We start from the raw sequence: 27,229 nt of genomic DNA, 5'->3' as shown, positions 1-27,229 counted from the left end.
TTCCAAACCTCTTCTAAGGACCTATTTCTCCCATGATACTTCAACATGGTACCTTTCCATGAACTAAGCAATTTGCAGGAGGTTCCCCAGGGAGCAGGCTGTACTGCACAAGCAGGGAGCCTTGGGCTCAGTTCCTCACCTCACATGCAATATTGGTGCTTCTTTGAGTCACAGCTCCCATATATATATCAGGGATAACAGGATCTCCCCAGAGAGACTGGTCTGAAGATAAATACACTATGGACTGCGTGACAATATAGGACCAACCCCAGTAATGCCTACTGATGAGAAGCAGTTCATAAAGCCACCCAGGTGTTATTACTGTTTGTTTTGCTTTTATTCTCACCATTGCTAATTGATTTTATACCCTTTGTATACTTTCTCTAGAAAGTAGCCTGCAATTTTCCTGGGGCAGTGATTGCACTAGTTGCACTCAGGCTTAAGTTAGGTTTCCGGTATTAGTGCAACATAAACAGCTGTTGTGGCAGTTCAATAGTTTGGTTATGGAATTAAATTTCCCCCCGTGAATAATTTGTACACAAATTTCTGGATTAACTCATGCATATCCACATTTAGCTGTCTGCTGTTGCAGAGGCAGTCTGTAGGGAACAAATATGGGTCTCAACTGAATTTCCACTCACATTGTTTACTGAAGTTCTGGGTATAGCTGGGGGGACTTTGAGTCACAGTTACCTAAAACTTTCCTCATTGCTGAATGCTGCCAAGTGAATACCAAATCCCCTGTAGTAGGCTTCAGGTTTTCCTAGAATGTTTCCTTGGATCACAGTCACTTGTAAGGAACAATAATGAGCCAATTGGTCATTTATTTGATCCTAATTGTAGAGCTTCACAGTTAAAAATTGGCCTCAACTAGAATCTAATAAGTAATATTTGTAATCACCTCACAACTTGTTTCTCAAAAAAGTTCCAAATTAGTCTTTAAGTATGTGTGTGAACGAAGATTTAACTGGAGATGCTAGAGACGTAGTGGTATGATTTGGAAACTCTTGAGAGCCTTGTCTTTTGCAAAGCAGAGGAATAGCTAAGTCACACCTTGTTTTCGTGTGAGAGAGGTATTTTCTTACAGTAAGACTGCTAAGCTCCTACCAGTGCTCTGCATGCAATCCCTGCTTCCCTTGGAAGGATGGCAATCTTCATAAAAAGCAGCAGAAACATAATGTGCTGTCAGATTGTGAGGTCACTGTTTCTCATTTGCTGAAGTGAACCACTGGCATGTTTTCAAAAACTGTATCTAATTTAACCATATAATTCATTCTGATAAGTAGTAGTGCCAAGAAGAAAATTTAGGGAAAACAAATTTGAAAGTAATCTGTTGTGACACCAAAGAGAACTTTTATCAGTAAAAATACCAGCAGATCTACAATGCAGTAGTTGGAAGTATTCTAATTGTTGTTGAGCCAAAGCAGCAGCCTTTGCCATTCCATGAGCTGTTCTGCCCACAAAACTGAGTGCATCTGTAAGCATAAGTGAGATGCCAGCTCAATGTGACACCTCATGCCAACAAAGGCCTGCATTTCCAGAATTCTGCACATTGGCATTTTCAGAAAATAGTTTTAAAGCCAGTTTACAGTGTAAACAAAATAAAGTTGCCAAAGTACTGTAAAGTTTCAGAGAGGTCTTCATAACAAGGTGTCTCAGAGTTCCATTACGCAGTGGTCCCATGAGAGACACGGACGGAGCATGCTCTCAGGACAAACACTCCACTCCTAGGCAACCTGCACACAGGCTGTGCAAAGGAAAAACTCTCCTGATAAATCTTCTTGCCTTGAGTGGAGTCTGGAACAGGTTGTAGAGAATCACCTAATATAGCATGAGAGCCCCTGAGATGTAGGTATCAGATACAGAAAATTAATTGATGGCAAGTAGCAACTATACATACATCTGGGAGAGAAGGTACAGTGTTACTACAGTGTAGTAAGAATTTTGAAACATTTCAAAGAAGTGTTATTGAAACATGAGAAATTTCCCAGTCCTGGCAGGAAGTGCAGTGCTGTAGTATATGTCTGTGCTATTCCTTTACTGACTAAATAGCAGGAAAAGTGGGAAAAAAATGGAAAATGGAAACTAATTTTTTCAAGACTCTTCATTTCGTGGTGCTGCTTGAAAGGTTTAAACAGAAGGAAACACCTATTGAATAAGGCGTGTTCCAGATGTTCTTGCCTTCTCCAGTTCAACCACTATTAAGATGTGATTGACACGAATGTATTAGAACACCTTTTTGTTCTGTACCCCTGTACAAAAGACACCGCCTACAGAAGAGGTGGGGTTTTGGCTGCCCTAGGTTTAGGATGGGTGTGGGACATCCACAGCTGAATCATGGACTCAGAAGAAGCTGCTGAGGCAATAAAGGGGGGAAAAAGGCATAAGCCCTTGAGATAACCTCTGGATTAGTCATTTTTTCACCAGGGAGGGAAAAAAAACCAAAACAAGTCTACACACATTCATGAACATGTCATTCAACACCAAGTAATTCATGCTCTGTGAGGAGTTTGTTGATATGGAATGGGCCAAGAAGTTTCCATAAAGTAGCCAATTTCTCTAAGACCTACTTAGGCATTGTGTCACTTTTACAACATTAGCAGAGTCCCTAGAAAAAGGCACTGCAGTCATCCCTCAATCCATCCATCCATCCATCCATCCATCCATCCATCCACCCACCCATCCATCCATCCATCCATCCATCCATCCATCCATCCATCCATCCATCCATCCACTACCAGCTTACAGCACTGTGAGCTCAGCCTGTCACCTCAGTGCCACAGAAGAAGAAAGGCCAGGTCTCAGAGCTTAGAGCTACGAAGCAGCCTGCAAGACCTCAAGCCATTGGCAAGGATCAGCCTGGATTTGAAAGGTTACACAAGGATAGGAGTGATAATAGGGAAAAAAAATTGTAAGAGAGAGCATGGGCCACGAATGAAATCTCTAATTTAGGGATCTCCAACCAGAAGCTGACCTTTTTTATACAGAAAAGGTTAGTGGGGTGTAGGTTCTCTCTTTAAACATACAAGAAATGCAGATGTTTTGGTATATGGTGGTCAACTCTCTCCAAATAAAGAAAGTGTAAAAGGAGCTCAACTATTTCAGCTTTCAGGCAACAAGATGACCTGAAAGCTTAGAAATGCTAGAACGTAAAAGTAAGTATGTATCTGAACAAGAGATGTTCACTGAGAATCAAGTACTAAGTCCTTGTCCATATTATATTTAAAAGTTCACATAGATTCCTCAGTGAAACTGCTGTAACTCCACTAAGCCTTCCACTGGTGCTCCAAAGCAGAGTTATTAGTGATATATTTTCACTGTTGCTGTACTTGTAACTCCAGACAGGAATTTTCTGTATACCAATTTTGCATGGAAGAAAAATACTTTCTAAATTGTTAGCTGTATGCATGGATAACTTTGTGCATCCCTCCATTGAAAGCTGACAAAGCTGTTTGCCTCTGCAGATGGAATGAGATGCATCTCTGTTTCTTCTGATTACTTCTGGTAGTCAAACCAGTTGTGCTCTGTCTCTGGTAGCAATAGTGGCAGGTGTGTTTATCAGTGTACATACTTTGCAGGTGCACTGTGAACACATTTCACCTTCTTCATTCTACTGGAACAGCAGACCTGCTGCATCCAAAAAACTTAAGGGAAGAGAGACAAGCTTCATAGAAAATTCTGCATAGAGATGTATAGCCTTGCCCAGTTTCTTCCACAGTGTATGTCAGAAGCTTGTCAAGAGAAAAAACTTTCATATTTACTTTTTGAGGCAATTCTGTAAAACCAAACATCATCACCACATACGTCCTCTCACAGCTTGGTTGGTGAAATTAAGCATAATTTGACATTTACAGACAGATTTCAAAGTGCATATCCCAAAAGAGCTATAGTGCACACTCCTTTTTTTACTGCCCCAAGACTTTCTCCACTTCCCCTTTTTTAAGAGAGCTGGCAGTTAAAGTGAAATGTAACTGCCCAGCATGACAAGGGAGCTTCTGTAGAAACTACTTGCCTCTACACTTTACTGCCTGTTGCAGCTCCTCTACACTTGCATTTTGTCTTGGTGACTATCTCATGACTATTCTCAGTTGTCCATACTGGAAACTAGATTATATTACAGCATTTTGCTGAATTATCCAGTCTAATAATGAAGTTTGATGCACTAAATTTTTTACATTAAAATTCTCTCAATCTCCTGCAATTTTTCAGAATTTAGAGGAGAAAGAATAAATTGCATAATAACGACATTTGCTTAATTCTGTATTTTCCTTGTTCATGTCCCTAGACATATTGGTTCTAATAACTATTGCTATGCCTAAGGGTATATAACATATAAACTGTATTGTGAAAGAGACTGTTGCTTGTGTTTTACTTAGAAACTCAATCCTTGTGTGTCCTTTTGAAAATATTATAAGTATGACAAGAGCTCTACAATTTCTGGGTGAGAACAGCATCTCAGGAGGAGGCTAAATTCAAGGGTATGGAGAGGGCTGATTTTGCTTAAATGCAGTTTAAGTCACTTGAAGTTTTACTTGCTTAATTAAAATAAGAAAAAGGTGTTAATAAAAAGCCTAGTGTATTTGTACAGTTATTGACTGAATCTTTTACAGAGTTTCTTTACAGCTGAACAGGGACATTTATCAGATGACTTGGCAGAAATGTTTGACATATTTCAGTTAAAACTCTAAGACTTAACTGTTGTAGCTGACTCACAAAAATCCTTTCCTGGATCAGATAGCCAGGCAACTTAAGAAACAAATCAGCTATTGAAAATTCTTGGAGTTTAAAGAGAAGGAACATTTTCTTCTAGTGATTACTACATTTTAAGACAATTCCCTTTGTATACTCTGGGGAATACCAAGGTATGCAACATCAGACACACAATTGAGCAACGTAATTGTGTAAACATCATGTTTTGGACAGGCAAAGTGAATAAAACGTGCAAAAACTGTTCCCGGAAGAAAGCTGACAAATAACTACGTGACTCTTTAAAATGAACAAAACACACCTGAGGTATTTGTCTCTACTTCTATGATTATCTTCACATTGGCTTGATCACTTTCCATGTGAAACAATATCTTTTCCCTTGCTTAAAACAATAGGTTTTCATGATCTTGAGGGAACTAGATGTCAGAACAAAATAAAATATCTACACCTTAGATTAAGCCTGTCTCAATAATTCTTGTATCATATCATATTACTTGATAGTTATCTCCCAGACAGTAGTAAAATTGTCCTGTAAGGGTAGCTAATGGAAAGTCAAGAATATGTAATTAAAAAGAGAGAATTTTATTAAACATCTGAATTTCCAGGTGCTTTCTGAAAATGGAAGGCAGTTTACAAATACTCTGAGACATTTGTTCTGATATATACAGGCACCCATATCCTTTTTATAAATCAGATACATAACACGCAACTAAGAGTGGAGGCTATCACTGTAATTTAAGGTCTGAGGGGGCAAATGGGTTAGGCTGACTCCTGATGTTCTGCAGATTTGCAGTTTATGCACTGAACTACTTTAAGTTATGCTTATCCAAATAGCCACTTTCTCCCGTCTCCTCAACTTGTATCTTTTTTCAGCCTTGAGTGATACTCAGTTCCTTCTTAGTCTGTTCCCCCAAAGTTTCCTGCATTTCCTTCTAATTTGGCTCAAATTCCTTCTGGACTGCCAAAACAGAGGTGCTCTCCCTCTATATACTGAAGAAGTGTAGGGGACTACTACTATTAATTTTGAGAGACATGCCTCAGAATGAAGACATTCAGGAATACATGCAAAGATAATGAGAAGAGTTTAGATGAGGGTCAGCCAGAGTGTGGACATTATTAGGCATTATTAGGCATTTAATTGTGCCATTATTAGGCATTTAATGGTCCCTTCATGTGCTGTGCCAAGCAGGAATTGAGCAAGATAAAGAAGGCATACTGAACATTTGGAAATGCTTTTTTTTGAGCTTGCCACAGAAAGCTTTGGCAGGAGACTGCCAATGCCATGAACATAGGATATTCTGTTTCCTTGTACCGTGTTTCTTTTGTCACTTAAGGAATGGAGAACTGGGAAGGAGGAATTGCAGTCAGTGAAAGAGGAACCAGAGTCACAGATCTGTGAACATGGAACTTAAACACAAGCTAGTGAGCACCATCCACCATGTGGTGTTGCACTGGTGAAACAGCAGAACCACAGCAGAAAAGTAGTGATTTAATGGTTTACAGGCAGCTAAATTACCACTACACCAGTACTAGACCATTTGCATTTTGTCTGGGGCAGAAGCACGCAGCTTCCATAACTTACTCTCCTTTTCCTTGGGACTGGATCTAAGCTGTTCAGTTCTTCCCCTTCTGAGCTCAAAGAAAAAGCAAAAGGAGGAGACTGAATTCTGGATAATGAGATCAGGTAGTAAATTAAGGAAGTTTGAACAAATGTAGCTAATTCTGTCATGTGAAACAAAACAAATGTTGATTCAACTCTAGTTTAGGCTGGGGCAGTCCAAGGCAGCTGAACAGAATATTTGAATGAGTAAAAGCAACATTTCTGCTCAGATGTAAATCTGTTGCAGTTTTAACATCAGAATGCTGATGAAAAGGGTTGATTTTCAGGATTTTTCAAATTACAGCACAGTATAATAAGAGAAATGAGTGACAGTTTATCTGAATATGTAAGGCCAGCCATAAATTGGAGCAGTTCAGCAGCTGCTCCACAGGCAGCTAAACTATCTTTGTGATGACAGAGAGACCCTCATGGAGAAGAGTAAAGTGGACATTCATGGGTAGGAACCACTAAAAAGCATCATTACTGATAAGTAAGCAAGCACTGCTAAAGCAGAAAGAACAGTAACAGTCACTAGCAGGCAGCTTGGCTGTCTGTCTCCCTTTCCTTTTTGGAAATATTGGTTATTTGTTGATTTTAAGTTTTCAAAAAGTTGTTTCCTTCCTGAAGATGATGTGATTTGATTCCACCTGCATATTTGATTTACACCTTGTAGAAGTTGAATTAAGTATATACAATTAATGACTGGCGTCAGCTTATCCTGTGGAATTTACAGCAGCAGGACACCTTAAATGCTCCTGCTGCTGCTGCCTCGCCAGACCTGAGGACTCCAGTCTCGGGCACTGTCAAGCCAGTGCTGTTCTCCAGTGCTTTGTTTCAATAGAGCAATGTGGCAATACAAGGGACAACAAAGGCAGCTCCTTTTTTGAAGAACACAAAATAGATTAAGCTGGTCTCAGCTGAAAAGGATGCCATCAATTTCGACAGCAGCCTGCTCTTTCAGCTGAAAACATGGGAAATGGAGCAGCACAAATGGGTGAACTGCTTGATTCTCCAAAATATTTGTGAGATAATTAATCTCTGCTGCTTGCTTTGTTTGATAGGGGACCAGCTTACTGCTCCATTACATGCAGTGATGTCGCTGAAGAAGGTAGGCATTTTCAAATGAGAGAAAAACAGAATTTATTTCCTCTTTAACACAACATTCTTTGTGTGTTGAGAAGTGAAAAAACAAGCTGTCCTTGTGTTCATGGCTCCTCAGCGCTGCAGGACTGGAAGTTTAGGGGCAAAGGAACAGTTGTAAAACAGAAAGTAGGGGCAAAGAAAGCAGTGCCAGATTTGAGGGAGAAAGCACTACTGTAAATATACCTAATGACTAGGCATAAAAAGAGGTACTAAGTGATTCTTCATGCCCTTGTGAGCTGAAAGCAGCTTGGTGAGAAACCTCAGGGCAATTATTCCCAAGCTTGCTGGAACATCAGGACTCTGGAATATAATAGTATTGGCTCCCATGCTAGAGCACTCCCTCCTGGCCTATGGATGCACTAGTTTTAAGAGGGCAGTTAAGGAAAATCGTACAACCTTGTGACTGAAGGAAGAATAAAACCATGATGATAAATTCAGCAGAGGGGAAGTTAGAAAATTGAGACATTTATCAGAACAATTAGCTTGCTGTGACAATGGTAGCACTTGCTTGGGCATCTTGGTACAAAGCAACTTGGGCCAAGAGCATTAAAACTGCCTTACTCCAATTAAAATAGCAAGTTTCAGCTGGAATGGAGAGTGTGACTTCTGGTACATAGGGAAGCAAGACAGAGCTAAAATGACTGTTCTCGAGCCCCTAATTTGAGTTTTTCTTCTGTGTTTGAAATTTTCCTTAAATGGCTAGAAATCATTTCTGTCTTATGCCTCCATTAAGATGTTTAAATTCCTCATTTAGTGCTCAGTATATGATTCAAATTCTCCAACTCTCAGAGCAGAAAGCACTGCTTTTGAATCTTCAGGGGCTTTTACAGAAAGCTTTTTAGCAATTATTTCGTAATCAACTGAATTGTGTATTTATATATCAGCAAAGTATCTTCTAAACACTTTTGTTATAGTATCTAAATACATTTTACTGCAGCTTCGAAGCAGTTTCTAAAAGCCATTAAACATTAAAAAGGAAAAATTATTTGCCTCAGATTTATTTTCTGGGTGATACTGTTATCCCAGAATTGCCAGGTGTTCCTGCCTTCCGTAGCTCTTACTTGATTTGTATGGCACTGTTGGTTGTGATAAAACAGGCAAACTTGATCCTTCTGCCTTGTCAATCTTACTTGAGATTTGAGCCAGTTATGTTTTGACTGGGTTTAAAAGAAAATATTTCCAAGTTTGGGGCTTTTTTCCCCCCGTTAACCTTTGATTTCTCACTCTATCTTACCTTGTACATTGCTTCCAAGACTCTTCACAATGTACCAGGTGCTGGAACGAGACTCCAGAGCCAGCTGCACAAGCATCCCTCAGACCTCTGGAGTGCTGACCTGGAACGAGCTGGTTTTTATCAGCACCTCTGTGGCAAGTTTTGTCCTCAGCCCTGAAAATCCCTGCAGGAGGTCCCAGCACAGGCCCAGCAGTGGGTCCTGGAGTCCCCAGCTACCACAGCCATCTCCATCTCTCATCCTGAAACACAGAGGTTGAAGCTGGTCCCTGAGACCTGGTGACATCTTTTCATTTGACCTACCGCATTTGGGGACAGCAATTATCTTACCCAGACAGCATTTCTGTGTGAAGGCCATTTGAGATTCCATGATACTGAGTTCTGATCTAAGGGGACCTGGAAAGCTGAGCAGGGTGGATTAACAAAACATTTTCTGATCTGTCACAGCCTAAATGTGTCATTGGCAAAGGACTGGGATGTGCTGTTTGTGACCTTTGCTTCCAAATCCACCAAAGCCCATCTTTCCTTTTACCCGGCAGATGGCCAACTGCTCTTGCTAACAGAAAATAAACCTCAGCAGAGGCTTCCTCACTAATGTTTATAGCCTTGCAGATGGACGCTTTAAAGGAAAGGCAGCTTTGTTAAAACCTAAAACAAAAACCTATGAAACTTTAAATTCAAGACCTGTTATTTTGTGCTCAATGGCAGAGCTCCTTTTTCTTCAGACAAGTATGCTTGAGTAATAAAATACATGCAAGGCCTCTGGGAAATGTAGCGTGTGCTCTAGGGATGTGGGGTAGTTTACCTACAAGGAGAGCCAAGACTGCAATAACAGACATAGTAGGGTTTGTACCCCTGGAAAAGCTTAGAAATATTAAGCTTAATTACAGGATAAAATATAAATAAATGCTTTGAAGTTTTGTTCAGTGCAGCTCTATCTGCCCTTCCTTGATGCTGTTCTTGCTCTGAGTGTTCGTTGATCTTTAAAGGACACTGTTGGTTTAGCTGGACCCAGCTGCACACAGGGGTTGCAATTTTGGCTAATGCTCGTGATTTTATGTGGTCAGAGCGCACTCTTAGATGGGAATGTGAAAGTCTAAACTTGAGCTAGTATTTTCTCCAAAGTTCACATTTAGGATTCACCCAGCAGCTCAGACATGGTACTGCAGCATGTAGCAACTCATCCAGAGGGGACAGGTTCCATTCACATACTTAGAATTATCCCTAGTATTTTGTCTCCCAAATCCACTTCTGCTGGTATGTAGTTACCAAAATGGGCCAGCTGATGGACAGGCATCTTCTAGCATCAGTGAAAGGTCTCACAGTGACAAAATGAACCAGCTAATGGAAAGCAAACTGGAAATGGAAACAACAAACTTTTATCCATTACTAGGACTTTATACAATCCAACACAATATGGCAACTGTTGGCAGACACTGAAAAGCTGGAGCATGGCATGTTTGAGAGGCTTGGACTGAGCAGTCACAGGCTGTGTCAGCCAGCATTTCCAGGAACTGAGGACACTAAAGACATTAGTTCTCCTCCCAGACCTGCTCTGTTTGCAGTAGTTTTCCCTCTTCTGCTTTTCCTGTTACTATCCCAGCCAGTGCTACTCAGTCACCAGGGAGGTAAATGCACACCACATCAAAGGTTACAGTAGAACAGAGATTACAGAAGACAGTTTCCTGCTTAATTTTATGTAACTTCTAGCAGTATTGGAGTTATATTGTTTTATATTTCTTTGTATATAGCCAATTAGCTTTTTCTATCTGTAAATCTCTTGGATAATAACCCAGCAAAGGATATAAAGTAAGGAAGTATGACTCTCCACTGGCAGAAAGAAGAAAACTGGCAGGAGTCTTATGGGCAGATAAAGTAAATAAAATAGCATTAACAATCTTAGCAAAGCATTCCAGATTATGAAATTACAAAGCCTTTTCAATAAGCTTTTTGCTTTACTTAAACACTGTGTTGTGCAAACAGTTTTAATGTTCTCCTGTTACTGAGCAGGAGGTTATGCAACCAGGCCACAAAACACACGTTCCTTTTTGAAGACAAGATTATAAAGCAGTAATGTATTGTAAAATTATTGTTACAGAAGCAAAAGCTCTTTCAAGTTATTGTAACTGCTCATGTCACAAGAAAGGGAGGTTCTTTAAACTCCATGTCATTTTATATTATGCATGTAAGGCATAAAAAAACGACCTTGGGAGACAGAAGCCCTGCCTGCCTCAGACAATAATGGGTGCCTCAAGTGTTTGCCTTTCAGAGGTGGCAAATAATACTCTTCACGTACACAAGTGTGTGTACACACTTGGCTAAGAAATACCAAACAGGTGGAAAGAAAAATTTTTGGCATGGAAAGCCACTAACTGAGGCAAATGTCTGAGCGGGTAAGGCCAAGACTGCTTCTGTCCCCTGCTAATGTTTTCTGCCATTTTACCTTAGCATCTATTACCCTGATAGGTTTTTACTATGTTCTGCCCTGCCCCAGGTGTCTCTAAGCTTAGTGTTTGATTTTGCACCCTTTTCCCTATCTCAATCCCTATGCTTTACTCCCTATGGAGTAAATCTTTGGGGTTTTATAGAGCCACTGTTCAAAACTGCTTGAGAGTGCTCCTACACATTTAATAATAAACAATAATAGACAACAGAAGAAAGAAGCTAAAATTAGTAAAAACATGACAAAAAGACAAAATGTTATATACAGCGAAATCAATTAGAAGTATGAATGTACAAAAAGGATTGTTTGATTAACATGTTATGAAGAATGATCATTTTTAGAGAAAGAGTGTGCAGTACTTATTTCATCCACCAAAATGTCATTGGTTTTGTGTTTTAAATCCAGTTTTGAATAAACAGTGTGGGGCAGAAATGTTAAGTTCACTTTCTTAATTTTGTAAGTACATATCACTTTATGTCCTCTTGCAACCAGGTGCCCCATTCTCTGGTGAGCACTGGAGCAGACTCAGTGATGATCTAGTTATGTTCAGACCATGGTTGCTCCAAAGAGATTCCAGCTAAAAATAAGTCTTCAGTCTTTTCTATCATACCCCCTTTTGGCAGAAGACAAACATTTGGCATAGAACTGCTCTGAGAACCCCACACCAGCTCAGAGGTTGCCTTGGAGTCTCTTATTGCTAGAAAAGAGAGTGGCTTGGCTATAGAAGAATTTTCTTTATAGCCTTTTTTTTTTTTTCCCACTGGGTTACCCAAAAATCACTAATTAAAATGAACAGATCCATAGAAAGGATGGATTTAGAGCTATCAATGAGAATTGCTGTTTTAATGACTATTTTACATTTTACAAGAAAAATAAGGAAATTACAGTAAAGAGTTTTTGATAACCTTGCAGATTCCACTCACATATATAACTCCTATTCTGTGAAAAGCTCTATGTATATTGTACATTTTTATATTATCTAGAATTTCAGGACACAAGATGGCAGTGTACATATTAGTGATTCAGGTTGGGAAATGCTCCTGCTACTCAAACTAAGCATATAACATTTTATTTAAGCCTATACTAATCTGATCATGGAATTGTGGTATTAGAAATAAACCTAAAAGTATTTGTCAACAGCAGAAACAAATGCAATTTGCCAATAAATCAGCAATGCATGAACAAGCATTAGGTAAAGCTTAATTCACGATTTTATTGTACACAACAACACTCTGGAGACATTAAAAGCCTCTTATGAAACTCCTCAATTGCAATAACAAGAGGGTATCCCTTTATGAAGGAATGGAAGCTGGCTCAGTCATAAGAGCTTCCAAGCAAAATTGGCTTCTGGGGAAAAGCACATAAGAGAACTGGCAGCCTGAAATGTGTGGAGAGCTCAGGGCTCTCGGAGGAGTAGTGCAGACCACTGAAGTGGAACAGGCTGAACAGTATCTAAAATTGAACAGGTGCCTTTCTGTGAAACAACTAACAAAGCGGACAACTGTTTGGCATGATAATTGAGAGAAAAAAATTTCACTGAGAGGCATCAAATTAGGGGGTAGGTCTCTGGCTGAGGAGAAAATTGCTTAAAGAGCTACAAGGAGTTGGACCTTTCCATGTGTAACTTCAGAGGAAGTTCATTCAGAGCCTCTCTGGGCACCAGTGGATAAAGAGAACTGCAGTAACAAGCTTTCAAGGCCACTATCCAGAAACCTCTTTGGCTGGGTTGAGTTGAATACTGGAATTAGTAGGTGCAGCTAAAAAGTTGTTTTGGTTGCCTTTCCTATGATTTGGTCATGCAAACATGGCCTCGCTACATAGTAAAAAGAAAAACAGTAATATTTCAGAGTATAAAATAATCCTCAAAGTCATTATCCCTGTGGGATTTCTAATGCTGACAAAACTCTAGGCACTCCTCCTTTCTCCTAGGGAATGTTCAGGTGACTTTGGGTCCCTGTACCTAAACTCGTGGCCCTAATGGGCAAATCAGATTGACCCAGGAGATGCAAACTCAACACCAAGGTTCATTATTTCTGGATACAGCTCTTAATTTGACAGAGTTATTCAGAATTAGATCGTGAAAAATATATACTTCTCTCAGACAGGTGTCATATAACTATTTTCTGCTTTTCTCTCCAGAATGGGAATATTTGTTATCCTCTGTTGTATTGCACCATGGAAATCCTCCCAGTGTGGGTGGAGATGGGTGTACTGAGCTTGACCAGTGTTTTTGACAGAAGGTGGAATTTGGGGACTCCTGGTCCCTGAGTCTACTTTTCTTGTGGTCATTATCTAGGTGTAAAATTATCACTATGTTCTCAACCCCTCAATCACAGCAGCTTCAGTGAAAAGTTGTCAGATTTTTCATGGTGGTCCACTCCTTTTTTTACAATTGGCCAATTGCTGCTGGTTATGACCTTATGTTCCCACACATAAATCACTGGGTTAATACCAGGACTTCTCTTCCCTCTCTCTTTCTGTGTTTGCATAAGATTGAATTTGGCATTGATTCAAATCAAATAATTCAAATGCCTGGTATTTTAACTACAGCTGGGTGTGGATTCATGACTAAAATAAAGTGTATTACCTAGCAGTTTCAGTCATTTGGTCTATTCGTCACAGTAGATTACAGAAAGTGTGGCATACACAGAATTATTCATGCACTTTTCAACCATCTAAAATAGAGGATAAATTGAACATGTCATAGTTCTAGAAGAGTAATTTATATTGAGTACAAGCTGGGAAGGGGCTAGAGCCAAAACCTCAGATCTAAATTACTTTAATTCCAGGAAAATTTTAATCCAAATAAAAACTTCAGAGCTGTTCATTATATAATTAAGTGAACCAACAAGAGACCATATCTGAGCACTCTCTCCCAAGCTAAAGAATTTACACCAAAATTGAAGTTTTGTGGTTAAGTCCACAGATGCTTAATATTGACTGTGATCACTGTATGGAGTTACTGCCAACTATCTGTTGTAACCACCCTACATGTCCCTTTTTGCTTTGCATACATTACTGTTCTTCATAAACAAACTTCTCCAGCCCAATAATAGTTCCTCACTGAGAGTGTGTTATGAGGATTCACAAACTTGTATTTTTTTTCAAGCATGGACCACTGAACTTGGCATCATTGTCTTCTTTTCATTGCAGGTGCCACCAATAATGTCTCAGGACTGAGAGGAAAAATTAAAAAAAGGAAAATACTGGTTTTTCTTGCTACTTCTGCATGATTTTCCCTACAGTCTGTCTCACCTTCTTTTGCCTCTAGTCAAAACCAACTGTTCTTATCATGGCAGTAGTTAGCCCATGTAGACATTCACTGAAATTCCATCTTAGGTAAAACAATTCTTCTTCTTCTTCTTCTTCTATTCAGAATCATTCTTAGTCAAACCTTCTTTTAGCAGGTATAACCAACTTCCTCCAAATCAAACATGATCTACCCTTTTCCTGTGATAAAATGTAGCTGTAACAGCCCAGCCCAAGATCAAGTCCTCCCTCCCCAGTATTTTACAAAAGCACCTCTTTGACCTGACCCAACACAAATCAAAACTAATGTCTTTCCCATAGTCCAAAACAACTTCTCCCCAAAATAAACTCTTCTCTTGACATTAAAAGGAAATTACCCCTACAAATTTAGGAAGTCATGGTGCAGCAGAGTGAATGTAGTCCTAAAGACACTTTAACCTTTTCATTTACACAAGCATCATCCTTCTGCCTGTCATCAACCCATAATGTAAAAGGTGAGGTCTGGACTAAGAGGGATGGAGCAGGAATTGTTGGCAGGCTGGAGGCTGTTACCTTCTGGTCCAGCACAGGCACACAGGATCCAGCTGAGGCTTGAAAGCTGTTCAGAGCAGGCAGTTACTGGGGAAAAGGATATTGGGGGTTATCACTACCACTGATACATTCCCCAAGAAAATATTGATGGTCATAATGAAAGTAAAAGGCATTATATTTAAAGTCAAAGTAATATGCCTGTGTAACATGCTGGCAAATGATATCATTTAGGACAAGTGCTTAGCAGGATTCAGTAAAAGGTTATACATACATATTCATACATCTGTGCGGGAATTACATTGGACCTGATAAAAATTCATAATGAATATAAATGTTCACCGCTCAGAGCATAAATCAGCCACCAGCCTGAGGTTAGAAAATAACCTCCCCTAGAGTCAGGCTGTTACATAATTATCAATTATACTTGCAGAGGGGGAAAAGGAGGTTGAAGAATAGGCCAATTTCCTCAGAGACACCTGGGAATTACTATTGGCAGACAACTAATTTAGATTTTATCTGGTATGGAAGTTCTTATTACATCAAATAATGTAATTTAGAATTAAAGCATGTGATTTATTTTGTATTTTTTATTCTTCATGTAATCAAGTTCATGCCTGAGGGTACCTGCAGGCCTTTCCATTACAAGCCAGCCAACGTTAGTGAAATTCACCATGCTGTGTTTTCTCGCCAAATTTCTTTAAAAACAGCTTCACATTTTGCAAGGAAATCAGGCAGAGTCCCAGAAATTTAGTTTGTCAAAGCTAGCCAATTAATACAGCCAACTTATTGTCTATATTAGTAGAGAAAAAGTTACATGTTACATGTTACTGCAGCAAAATCTCATTCCAAAAAGTTCTCATTTTAATTGTTTGCATAGTAACCTAATAAGAGTTACAGCGGTCCTGAATATCTCAAATTATAGTATGGGGGTTACTCCAGGCCTTCTTTCTTTTGCTCAGTATTATCAGCTCACCTAAGCAAACCACACACAGATTTGTTTCCATCAAGCAACACACCTTCAGCTCTTGTTGCATTTAAAAACAGTCTGTGAGCTAACATAACACACACTGCATGCTCAAAAAAGCAGCCTTTGTGACCTTGCAAACAGAGAGCTTGACGGAAAATCAGATTCTTAATCAATTGATTAAGAAACTGCAAATGAATACAGGCAATCCTTTATGTTTGCTGCATTGGGATCTTAGCTGTGTTCTGCTATAGTTTCTGGAGCACATGATACACTTATTGCAATTACAACATAAATTATCACCACAAAATAGATGTAGAAAGCTGAGAAACATCTATTAACAAAACATCTCACCAGTTTTCACAAGGAAAAGGAGTGGTACTTGGCATCTGTTTTTCCCAAGCATAATTTCTGTTCCTAGTGAGTATTACTAGAAATACTGCAGTGTGGTTGCTCAACATCTGGAAGGTTCTAGGGCCACAGTCTAAAAATAATATGGTCTTAAAAATTTTTTACCATGTAAACGTGAGTGCAAACTCTGTGTAAACTCTGTTCAGACAGATGTATAAAAGGAATGGCTGAAGAGAAGGCAGCAGATGCCATGTAGCAGATTTTAAAAAAAGGTTTCAGATAACATTTTGTAAAGATTGAAGTTGAAAAATGAATTCCAGCTGGCTTTGCTGTGCCAGCTGCGAGCTGCTGAGGACAGCCGTGCCCTGAGCAGGGGCACTGAGTGCCCAGCTCAGCGCTGGTGCTGCAGTGCTGGTGCATTGCAGGCTCCCGACCTGCTGCACGTGTAACGCAGCGGCTGCAGAAGCAGCACCACTGCTCCCTGGCTTTCTAGGAACAAACAGGGCAACTCCTGTGAGCACAATTAGCTCTTGACAGTGGCAGCATTATCAGCCCTGCAGCTGAATCAAAAATGAGGAATACAATCGTTTGGGGTGGGTCGTGTTGGCACCATTTGGCTCCAGTCTTGTGCCACTCAGATCGACAGTTCTGTCGTGTCTCCTGCCTCCCTCTGTCCTGCTGCTGGCACCCTGCCAGCTGCAAGCCATTCCCCTGGGATGCTCTCAGGCTGCTTACAGCCCAGCTGCCTCGCTCTGCCAGCTACTAAACTGCTGCTCCAGCTCCCACGTTGGCTTCTCCCTCTTAAACGGGGTTTACCTTATGCTGGAAACCCCAATATATACTGAGAACCTCAATACAGAGCTGCAAAGGATAGGATACATTGAACTGTGAGGAGATGTTTGGGCTGTGAGAGATATGGGGGTGAGGACTGATTTTTTAAAAATATTTTCAACAGGATAATGAAGTGAACTTCAGAACTCTGCTGACATTTACAATTATACATCCCAAAAATCTGCAAATGAAGAATTATAGATGAGGTGTAAAGAAATTATACACTCAAAAGTGCTTGTTTTGACCTAGAATAAGGCAAATTGATAAATAATGTACAAATAATCCATATAATCTTTCAGTGGAATAAATAGCTTGAAAACTATGAATTGGAAAAGAAAATGATGGGAAACTGTCCCTCTTCCTTGGCAACTAAATGTGAGTTTGCACAGGATATGGCAAGCCATAAGAGCAATGTCATTTTAGACTCCACATGAAGAGCAGTAACATCATCAGGTTTTTAGGCAATTTTCATTTAGACCTAAAATATTCTGTTATATCCCCAACGCTGTCAAAAAGAAAAAAATAAGAGAAAGAATTCTGAAAAAAAGCCAGAAAACCAATCATTGGCTGGAGGCCAAGCTTATTTGGAAATATGTGCATAAATTTAACTTGTCCAGACCTTTAAGAGTGATTAAGGGTAACTCATAGTGGATAACTTCTTCTGGAACAAGCTACTTGGAAACAGAAAGTAGACAAAAGGGGTTAGCAGGTCATGGGCTGCCAGAGATACCGACACTGCTTTGTTAGCTGCTGCTGCTGAGCAGCCACAAAATTACTCTGGTAACATCCCCAGATTGCATTTATATATTCTAAGAATCAAGCTTAGGTTTTGTTTTCTCAGAAACAAACCTCCCATGCTTCTAACAGGTATTTAAATAAAAACAAGGCACATGGTCCAGTCCAGTGCTAAGGACCCCACTGATTCTTTGCTGTTGCTTCCTATTCAAATACAGTCTGGGCCAGCAGGTGCAGCTGCTCCAAGAGCAGCTCCTGCAGAACAGTGTGAATCGAGACAGCAGATTGTTTAGATTTGAAACTTAGTAATGAGGAACTGCCTGCTGCATTAGTAGAATACGTGGGGTGTGACAAGAGGCTGAGGGAGTAAACAATGTTTTATATTTCCATGTCATGTGACAATCAGGAGGAAAATATTAAAAAAAAAAAAAGGCAAGAAAAAATAAAGTGTGGTAAAGCAGCCAGCTTGTCCCATTCTCTCTGAAAATCAGAACAGTAATAAGTTAGGGTCTCCCCTGTTTAGCAAACTTTTTTTTACAGAGGACACATATAATGAAGAGTTAGAGATAAGGAAAGTATTCCCTAGAAGAGATTATGAACAAACCATAGACTAAAGAGAGTTTCTGTTAAGAGTTCTATTTGTACAGATTTAGTATACTAAAATACTTTGATAGAACAGGTATTCTATCAATGCTTGTATAACGTATTGCATCAGAAAATGAAAGTCAAGGACATCTCTGCATTATTCTCACTTTCACACTTCCTGGATTTTTTTGGGTGTGGAAGGGGCAACAAAAAATCCATGAACAATTACAGTGTGTGTTTCAGAAAAATCTAGGCTCCTGGGAATGCTTGAGAATTTAAAGGGAAAGAAGGCAGGCAAGAGGTGTCTCAGCTCACCTATTGCATAACTGTATTCCAGCACTTGGAGGATAGTGGGGGCGTTCAACAGCATGTCAAACATGGGCTTCTGACTCTAAAGCCCGTGATGCTTTTCAAGTCTTTGTAAAATGTTTATTTAGAGTTAGTCTGGCTTCAGCACTTGAAGTCACAAAACTAAATCTTTTAAAACTCTTCCCACTATATTCAATGCAATGCAGGCTGCAAACATTTCTATTCACACAATTGAACCTGTATTGTAAATAGTAATATATTCAGGGTCATTAATTAATTTATCTATTTTAGCGTGTTTCAATATTTGTTTCTAGAATGGCTATTCTATTCTAGATTTATTCCAAAACTGTCTTGGCTCCAGAAAGTTATAGAAGTATCTTCCATCTCAGGCATTCTGTTACTGTAATATGCCCTGGGTAAAACAAGCATTAGGATTCTAGTTGGATTGGGTGCACAGATCATATCATTTATTATTTGCAGATGCCAGGACACTAAAACTTTTGATTGTTTTCCCACCAAACTGAACAAGTCAGTTTTTTAATACAATTACCTCTGTATAATTGGAGACTAAATCAATGATGACTGTGTAGTTTGAATGCTACTTTAAATAATTTTATTTTTATGATGTTGTTTTGTTGCACATGGTATTATCAAATAGCTTATTCATTTTCCTGCTGACTGTGATTTGAGTTTGCATATTTCTCTGCGATGGAAGAAGCATGATTGCAACCTTTCTAGTTTTCTGGGAAACAGTGTGCATTGCTTTTAATTATTTAGGCTGACACACATTAACACTTAAAGTCCATAGTCCATAGTGAGTGAAACAAGAGGGAAGGACTGGGTGGACAATAACTTCCCTGAAAAATAAAAGCAGCCACCAGAAATCTTTGGCAAAGCCCTTAAAGAAAATCAAAATGTGAGTTTGACAAGGCACACAGAACTTAAGTGTTATGAAGGATTTCCCCTACTCCTTTCAGAGGAGAAGTTCTAGTTGTTGCCTATTTGCCTCTGTTTTAAAATATTTGGACAGGCAATAGAGAGAAGGGCTACAGACTACTCAATCTGTCATGGTCTGTTTGGATCTCTCAAAGTCACAGGATAATGTACTTTGCAAATTAAACTTTATTTTATAATCTCATTAGGAAAGAAAGCAAACATGATGAAGAAGGGCTCAATCAAACTAGTCTAGCTCATGAATTCACTAATTCATCACATCAGTCATGAGGTTTCTAATTCACAAGTTCTCTAATTCATAACATGCAATTCATTAATTTGTAACTCGTGCACTTTGCATATGAGTAAAATACCTATCCAAGGGTGAGAGTGCTCATCTTTCTTCCTTGGTCACAGTGCAGGTGTTCTGTGTCACATGAGAAGCACAAATGTCAGTGTTTTATCAACACTGTTTTCATCACAAATCCAAAGCATAGCACCACACAAGCTATTAAAAAGAAAACTAACTCTACCCCAGTCACAGCCAGTACAATCTCCATACCTTATTCCCTACTATTTACATCATGCTCAGGTCCCATACTATCCAACAGATCCTCATTAGCCACCTTCCTCTTTCCCATCCTTTGATATCTTCACAGGTACCATTCCCTGTAAAATGTCCATATACTGCCTGTGAAATATCCATTTAGTTAATTTAGTCCAGGATATTAGGCTCTCTCTATTCTGGTGGCCACTCAGGACCAGAGAGCTGCTGTGTTGTATGGAGTTATTGGGCACCAAAGGCAGCTCAGGTCGGGTCACTGCTGCACGTGCCCCACTTCTTGCACAGTGTGTTCTGCACTGGCAGTGGTTCCTGCTACAGTAATCCTACAACATGCAACTCAAATAATTGTTTACAACAATTTAAAGGTGCATCCACTACAGTTTCCATCTCTCTTTGGATTCCTACCCTTGCCTCTGCTGCAGTGTGGACTTATCCAGAGACTCCAATCCCTTAGGGGTGGACCTGCTCCAGTGTGGACCTACTCATGGGCCACAGTCTCTGCAGGGTACAGGTGATGTGGCCTGGTCTTATGCACAGCCACAGTCCCTTTGAGGTGCACCTCCTCCAGCACAGCCTTATCCAAGGGCCACAGTCTCTCCAGGGGTGTACCTGCCATGCTACAGACATATCCATGGCCACAGATGCTTCTGCTCCAATAGAAGCTTATCCACAACCACAGACTTCAGGTTGTCCAGTTCCTGCGGGGACTTACCCACAGGTCAGGTCCCTTCAATTCAAGCTGACACTGGAGCTGCAGCCTGTCTGGGCCAGCAGCAACACCCAGGCCATGGGCCAGCCGAGGCACATTGCCAGGGCTGTTATCAAAATGCTCCCAGGCACAGCTGGGTAGGATGATAAACCCTACAGCAAACAACCAGAGTGAAAAGAAGCCACTAACAAGGTGTAGACTAATGTGCAGCAGGGCAAGCAAGACCTATGGCAAGCACAGCACCCTGTCAATTAATAGCTAAAGAGCACTAAAAGCTATAAATTCAGTCTAGCAAACTCTGACCAAACCTGTCATTACCTCAAAGCATTTGAGCCCCAAGTTGGTCACTAAATAGGACTGTCATGGTTTAACCCCAGTGGGCAGCTCAGCCCCACACGGACACATGCTCACCTACCCCAGTGGGATGGGGGAGATCATTAGAATGGTAAAAGTGGGAAATTTTGTGGGCTGAGATAAAGACAGTTTAATAGGGAAAGCAAAAGCCATGCACACAAACAAATCAGAAGGAATTTATTCACTTCCTATCAACAGGCAGGCATTCAGCCATCTCCAGGAAAGCAGGGCTTCACTTGGTGACTTGGGAAGAGAAATCCTCCCACTCCAAACATCACCCTTTCCTTCCTTCTTCTCTCAGCTGTATATGCTGAGCACAACATCATATGGTCTGGAATATCCCTGTGGTCAGTAGGGGTCAGCTGTCTCAGCTGTGTCCCCTCCCAGCTCCTTGTGCACTCCCAGTCAGCTCCCTGTTGGGGCAGCCCGAGAAACAGAGAAGGCCCACTGTGCAAGCATTGCTCAGCAATAGCTAAAACATCCCCGTGTTATCTTTTATTTCTTTTAATACATTGTTCGCAATAATTCTTCAAATTGAAAGGAAGTTGATTTCTAAGGTTAAGTCATCAAGCTGTAACAACACAGCAACTCTGACAATCACACATTCAAATCATATCAATGCCAGCTTATTCTACAGGATGAGACAAGTACCAGCAGAAGATCAACTGCTCCTGACATTTCTGAGTCAAATTTAAAGCTGAACTTTCCTCAGGGAGATTGAGGGTGTATATTCTACTTACCCACATTCATGTACAAAGTCTTACCACTTCCTGTATTTCCAGGGTTCCTGGGAACGAAATCATAACCAATATTTAATGTCTGGGATGTGGGAAAAGGATGTGGGCATATGGTAACTATTTCACTAGTCCTAGAGACAGGGTCTTCTCCATGAAGACACGAAAAAACCACTACTGTACTTCAGATTGTATGTTAGCCTCATCTAAGCTGTAGATGGTAGGGGTTAGAGAAGGTGAATTCCAGCCATGGGGGCTGAAAACCTGCCATGGTATGCCAGTTAGCAAGCAGGGAGCTATGGTCCATCTCATGACTGTGATGTAAGAAGGGAACAGAACTTGTGTCATGCTCATTCTGGGCTCTTTGGTTTACATTGCATGCAGAGACCTCTGTAAAACAGAGGATGTCTTCCTACCACTGAGTGAAAAATAGATGTTGCTTAACTGATTCCTTTCACCAGTGTTTTTCTAGGGATATCACAGGGACTGATGTTAAACTAAAATTATTTTTAAAAAATGTAACATCAAAAGAACTCAAAATTCTAGATCCTCAGAGTCACTTCTCATTACAGTTTCAGTCAAAATAGTCACTGGTTGAAAGGTCAGAAATTCAGTGACTGCAGCTGACTTGGCAAGTTAGGACATGCCTCCAACATTTTTCAGAGGTTTGAAAGTGTTATTTCAACAGCTATTTTCTTACACTGCCCTTTAATCTGAAGGTACCCAAACTAGTAAGTTTTTTAAAAGTTTGTTTTTCAGCAGTAGGTGGCACTATCAAGTTTCCCAAATATTGCAATATAAATTAATATAAAAGTCCGTGCACATAAATTATTTTTAAAAGATCATGAAAATATATCAGAGTAAATTTTGATAATAAAATAAATATTTTTCTAAATATTACAATTGAGAAAAATTCTAATGCAAAAATAGGAACAAAAATATCTAATATCAAAATAGGCAACATGTAACATTTAAAATATGTATCATAAAAAGTCCTTTATCCCCTTTGTAAAGTAACATCTTGAGTTGTTCTTGAACACAGTACTTCAGATACTTTGAATTTCCTAGAAATTATATGTATTTCATTTGCATATAAAATTAATACTGCAATAGTGAGTGTCAATACATCTAAAATAAGTTATGAACTTTTTATAAGTTAAATTAATGTATACAAATAGGAATATGGCAAATGGAAAAAGCATTCGGATCTTTTTTTTTTGTGGTGAAAAGTTTATACTTAGCAGAGACCAAAGCAGTACATAATAGTAGGGCCAGGTTCCTCCATGTATACTATATGGGGATGTTACTATATGCCAAATAAACTTCAGGATTATAAAGATGCAATGTTAATTGAAAACATTTTATTCAAAACTTTATTATATAAAAATCTGTGAAGGACAACTCACAAACAAATCTGTGTTTCCAGGTATTCCAGATTGTCTGATGACACAAAATAGCAGTATCACAAAAGCACTGTGGGTACTTTGCTTCAGGAGCTCCCAAAGCCATACACCTCATTCCTCAGCAGTGTACAGCAGAATAATCCAGTGCAATGCAGCATTTTCATTAAGCTGGTTTTTGGATGACTGCCTTTCTCATTAGAAATGGAGTGCTGGTCTGCCTGAGCACAAGGTGCGAAGATAAGGAAAGAAGAAGAGAAATTAAGTAAGGAGCACAAATGAAATATATAGTCAATGCTTTTTTATCTGCCTGACCAGAAAGTGTCCTTGCCATTTTTTTTTTCACTCCAGGCTCCAAGCAAGCTGCTTGGCTCTGCATGGTATTTCTGCACTATGATACAACCTATGCCAATGCCTAAGATTCACACTTCATTTTATTTTGTTTTCTATTAAATAAAGCATGTAAAAAAGACATTTTCATAGCTTCACAGCATTTTTAAATGAACTGACATTGTGTATTACTCCTTTTGTGCTAACATGGTCTGCATACTGTTTCTTTTATAATACTGAAAAAGTCAAAAGCTGGCACTTAATAAAAACATAATTTGCAAGGATGGAGCAGCAGCTGCATTCAAAAGGTTTTTTAACTTGCAAGAGCCTGCTTCAGTTTCTCCAGAATCTTCAACAAGAGCCCTTCTTGTTGGATTCACTTGGGTTCACTTTCAGACCTCAGAATAAAGTGGCACTACAAAAATAATATGCAGAAATATTCTTTCAATTTTGCTGTTTGTTTTCCATTATAAATGAGTCATTGTCACTTTGCATTCTACCTCCATGGAGTCAAAGCCATAGCATTTTAAGAGCTGCTTCAATATACCTAATTTATTCAGCTGCTAAGACCTCCACAATGTGCTTAGTGGCTCCATGGACATGCTTTAACTAAACTTCCATTGTAAGGGAAGTGCTTCCACTACATCTTATAGAGTTACCAAATATGCATATAAGAAATCTACTTAAATTGCAGGTTTTTCTTCCTTCCAAGGGATATATAAATTTCATATAATTACAGCAAGCGGTATATTTGAGTAGACACACAGCTGCAACATGAAGGTACAAAGAACTTTCAAATTACTAGATATATTGAATTTATACACTTGTGCTATGTTTGAAGTTGTAAAGTCACAGTCTTGTACCTTGAAGAGCAAACCTAAAAATGAGATGTTCACCCTAGCCCAAACAACCCAGCAGCTGTGCATACCCAAAGCAGGCTCTGAGAGAAATTCAGTGCAGTGCTCTGGCTGAAAAGCACAGAAACCGAACACCCACAAGGGAATAGGGAGATTTATCAGGTTTAGTAAGAGTGTCCTAATTCCACACTATTTGGTTCAATTAGTCATTGCAAGTAGCCTCAGAAATGGGCTCAAGGAGTGATCAAATGATCATCTCAAAGGTACATATTGTCACATACTGTCAGCCAGGCTACACACACAATGGCAGCAGACCCTTTTCAAAGTGGTATTCAGTGCACTGAACTGATTAACTGTTTGACTTTCAAGGGGCGTTCAGCTTGCTCTCTGGGTAATATAATTTACCATATAATGACAGGTGCTTTAAGATAAGACACTGCAATAATGCGGTAACTCTGACACGTGTAAGGATGCCAGCCTATGGCCTGTCTGCTCTAAAGCATCACCCCTTACTTTTAGGCACGCCCTGGCACGCGCTCTGTTACTCCTGAGAAGTGGATGTGTTGGGGGCTGTGATGTGGTTTTAATGTGTGTTGCATATTAAATAGCCGGAAAAGGTTGAAAAATGGTATTAGAACTGGTACCACTGCCGCTCCGAGGAGAACATCAGCCGGAGCTACCAACTGCAAACACTTGGTGCGCGCCAGCCCCGAATCTCCCTCTCTCTTACGGCTGGTTAGACGGCTCGCTCGGGACCGCCCCGGGCTGCGGCAGCGCTCCCGGCTGCAGCGCCGAGCGCACCGGGCTCGCCCGGAGCAGGCCGGCCCTCCCCTCACCGACACCCGAACCGGGGCTGCCCGGGGGGCGCGGAGCGGAGAGCGCGGACGAAGATGCCCGGCCCGGCCGGCGCCGCTGCCGGGAAAGCCGCCACCTCCGCGGGTCCCGCGGGCGCTGAGTGGCTGCGCGGCCCGGCCGGGGCGGAGCGCGGGGGCGGCCGCCGTCCCGGCGCGGCCCCGTCCCCAAACAGCGCCGAGAGAGGCGGCGGGCGGTGCCGGGCCCGCCGCGCCGGCCCCGGCGCCCCGGCCCCGGCGTGTTGATGGAGGCGGCCGCCGCGCAGGTGAGAGCGGCGCCGCGGGCGCGGGCGGGCCCGGCGGGCGCGGGGCGGGGCGGGGCGGCCGTCACGAGCCGCGGAGCACGTGGGGCCGGCCCGCCCCCGAGCGTGCTGAGTCACGGTAGGGGCGGGGCCGCGCTGCCCGCGGGGCCGGGCCGGGCCGGGGTCAGCGAGGGCCGCCCGCAGCCGCCGCCCGCAGCCTCGGCAGCGCGGGGAGGGCCGGGCGGCGCCGGGGGCCGGAGCCTCCCCCGAGGGAGCGGCTGGGGAGGCGCCGGGGCCGGAGGGGCTGCCCGAGCCGGGTACAGCCTCGAGTCGCTGCCCCGGCGGGCCCGAGCGCTCACGCTTCGCACTCGGGTGAGTTACCGCGCTTGCCGCAGCCGGCCGGGCCCGCTGCCGGGCTGCCGCACAGCCGGCGCCGGCCCTGCGCGGCTCCGGGCCCGCCTTCGGCTCCGCATCAGCCCGGCGCACGCAGCCCGCGGAGCCCGGCCGGCTGTCCCGCACCTCCGCCGGCTGCAAACCCCCGCCGGGCTTTGGGCACGGGGCAGGCGGAGCCGCGGCGGCCTCCGCCAGGGCGAATGTCCTGGAGGCTCAGAGGTGTTTGTGGTTTGTACTCGTGTACTGTGGAGCCTCTTCTCTCGAAGCCGGCGGGAGTTCAGTACTGTTGTGTTGCAAACTAGTTGCACAAGAGCTGCGTGAATAACTGAAAGCATAATTGAACTCCATTATAATTTTATATAATTGTGCTTTTCTTGGGCGTTTGAATAGAAACATATCAACAAAATGTTAGGTTTAAAGAAGTGATACCTAAAAATTGTTCTGGAGCTGCTTTAATTCTTTCCTTGCTTCAAACTTAAGACTCAAGTGTTCTCATGCTCTTCTCGTGTGTGTTGGTATGCATATGCTGTGCAGTAGAGTTTCTTCTAACGTTGTCCATGCTGTAGGGTATGTAAGTGGGTATTTCCTACAGGCACTATGTCTTCAGCAGTATTGGATGTACCTTTTTCTGTTCATTGGGTAGTTCCTTTCGAGTCTTGGGCTGCTCGTAACTCTGCTTGGCCCGTCTGTTTTTCTAGCCCTGGGTAGCACAGCCATGACCTCCACCTTGCCTCCTCAGTTTGTTGGCAAATACTACGACAGAAATCACTGTCTCGGCCGGTGCTACGTAAGCACCCTGTGAATTTGGTTTTGCCTGTATTATCCAGGCACTTTCAGTGGCATTCCTGAAGTACTCTTAACCAAGCAATTCCTGCGTATATGATTCTGTACCTTCTCACCGATCCACTGTGACTTCTCTTCCAGAAACCTCGCTTTTGTTACTCCTTTGCCTGCTTTGTCGAACCTTCTCTCTGAGCCACCTGTTGCACTTTTCGTATCTGAGCTCAGCAGCTGCTGATTGCTTCTCTTGCAGACCTAGCTTGAAAAGGGAGTGTGTTTTTTAGATAGCAACTTATCGTCATCTTTGACATATATAGCCCTAAGGGTATTAATTAAATGGAAAATTCACATACCCTGTACCATAAAATGTTCACTCAAAATGAACGAGGGGAGGACACAATC

At 41.4% G+C, this 27,229-nt stretch overlaps 1 protein-coding gene across 4 annotated transcripts in view; it reads left to right on the top strand.

Moving 5' to 3' along the window:
- The window catches only part of NFE2L2 (NFE2 like bZIP transcription factor 2), a 48,584-nt gene that overhangs the window by 1,211 nt on the left and 20,144 nt on the right, over positions 1–27,229 (top strand). Inside the window, exon 2 of one of the 4 annotated variants that reach the window (XM_021552381.3) lies at positions 7,369–7,415. The gene's annotated coding sequence lies outside the window, so the exon portion shown is untranslated. Of the gene's footprint in view, positions 1–7,368; positions 7,416–25,886; positions 26,027–26,232; positions 26,267–27,229 lie in introns of those variants that run through there. The other 3 variants (XM_021552385.3, XM_021552379.3, XM_021552380.3) reach the window with 3 other exon arrangements.

The sequence above is a fragment of the Lonchura striata genome, chromosome 8, assembly GCF_046129695.1.
Source record: "Lonchura striata isolate bLonStr1 chromosome 8, bLonStr1.mat, whole genome shotgun sequence".
Lineage (NCBI taxonomy): Eukaryota > Metazoa > Chordata > Aves > Passeriformes > Estrildidae > Lonchura > Lonchura striata.
This window is presented reverse-complemented; position numbering and strand designations above follow the sequence as displayed.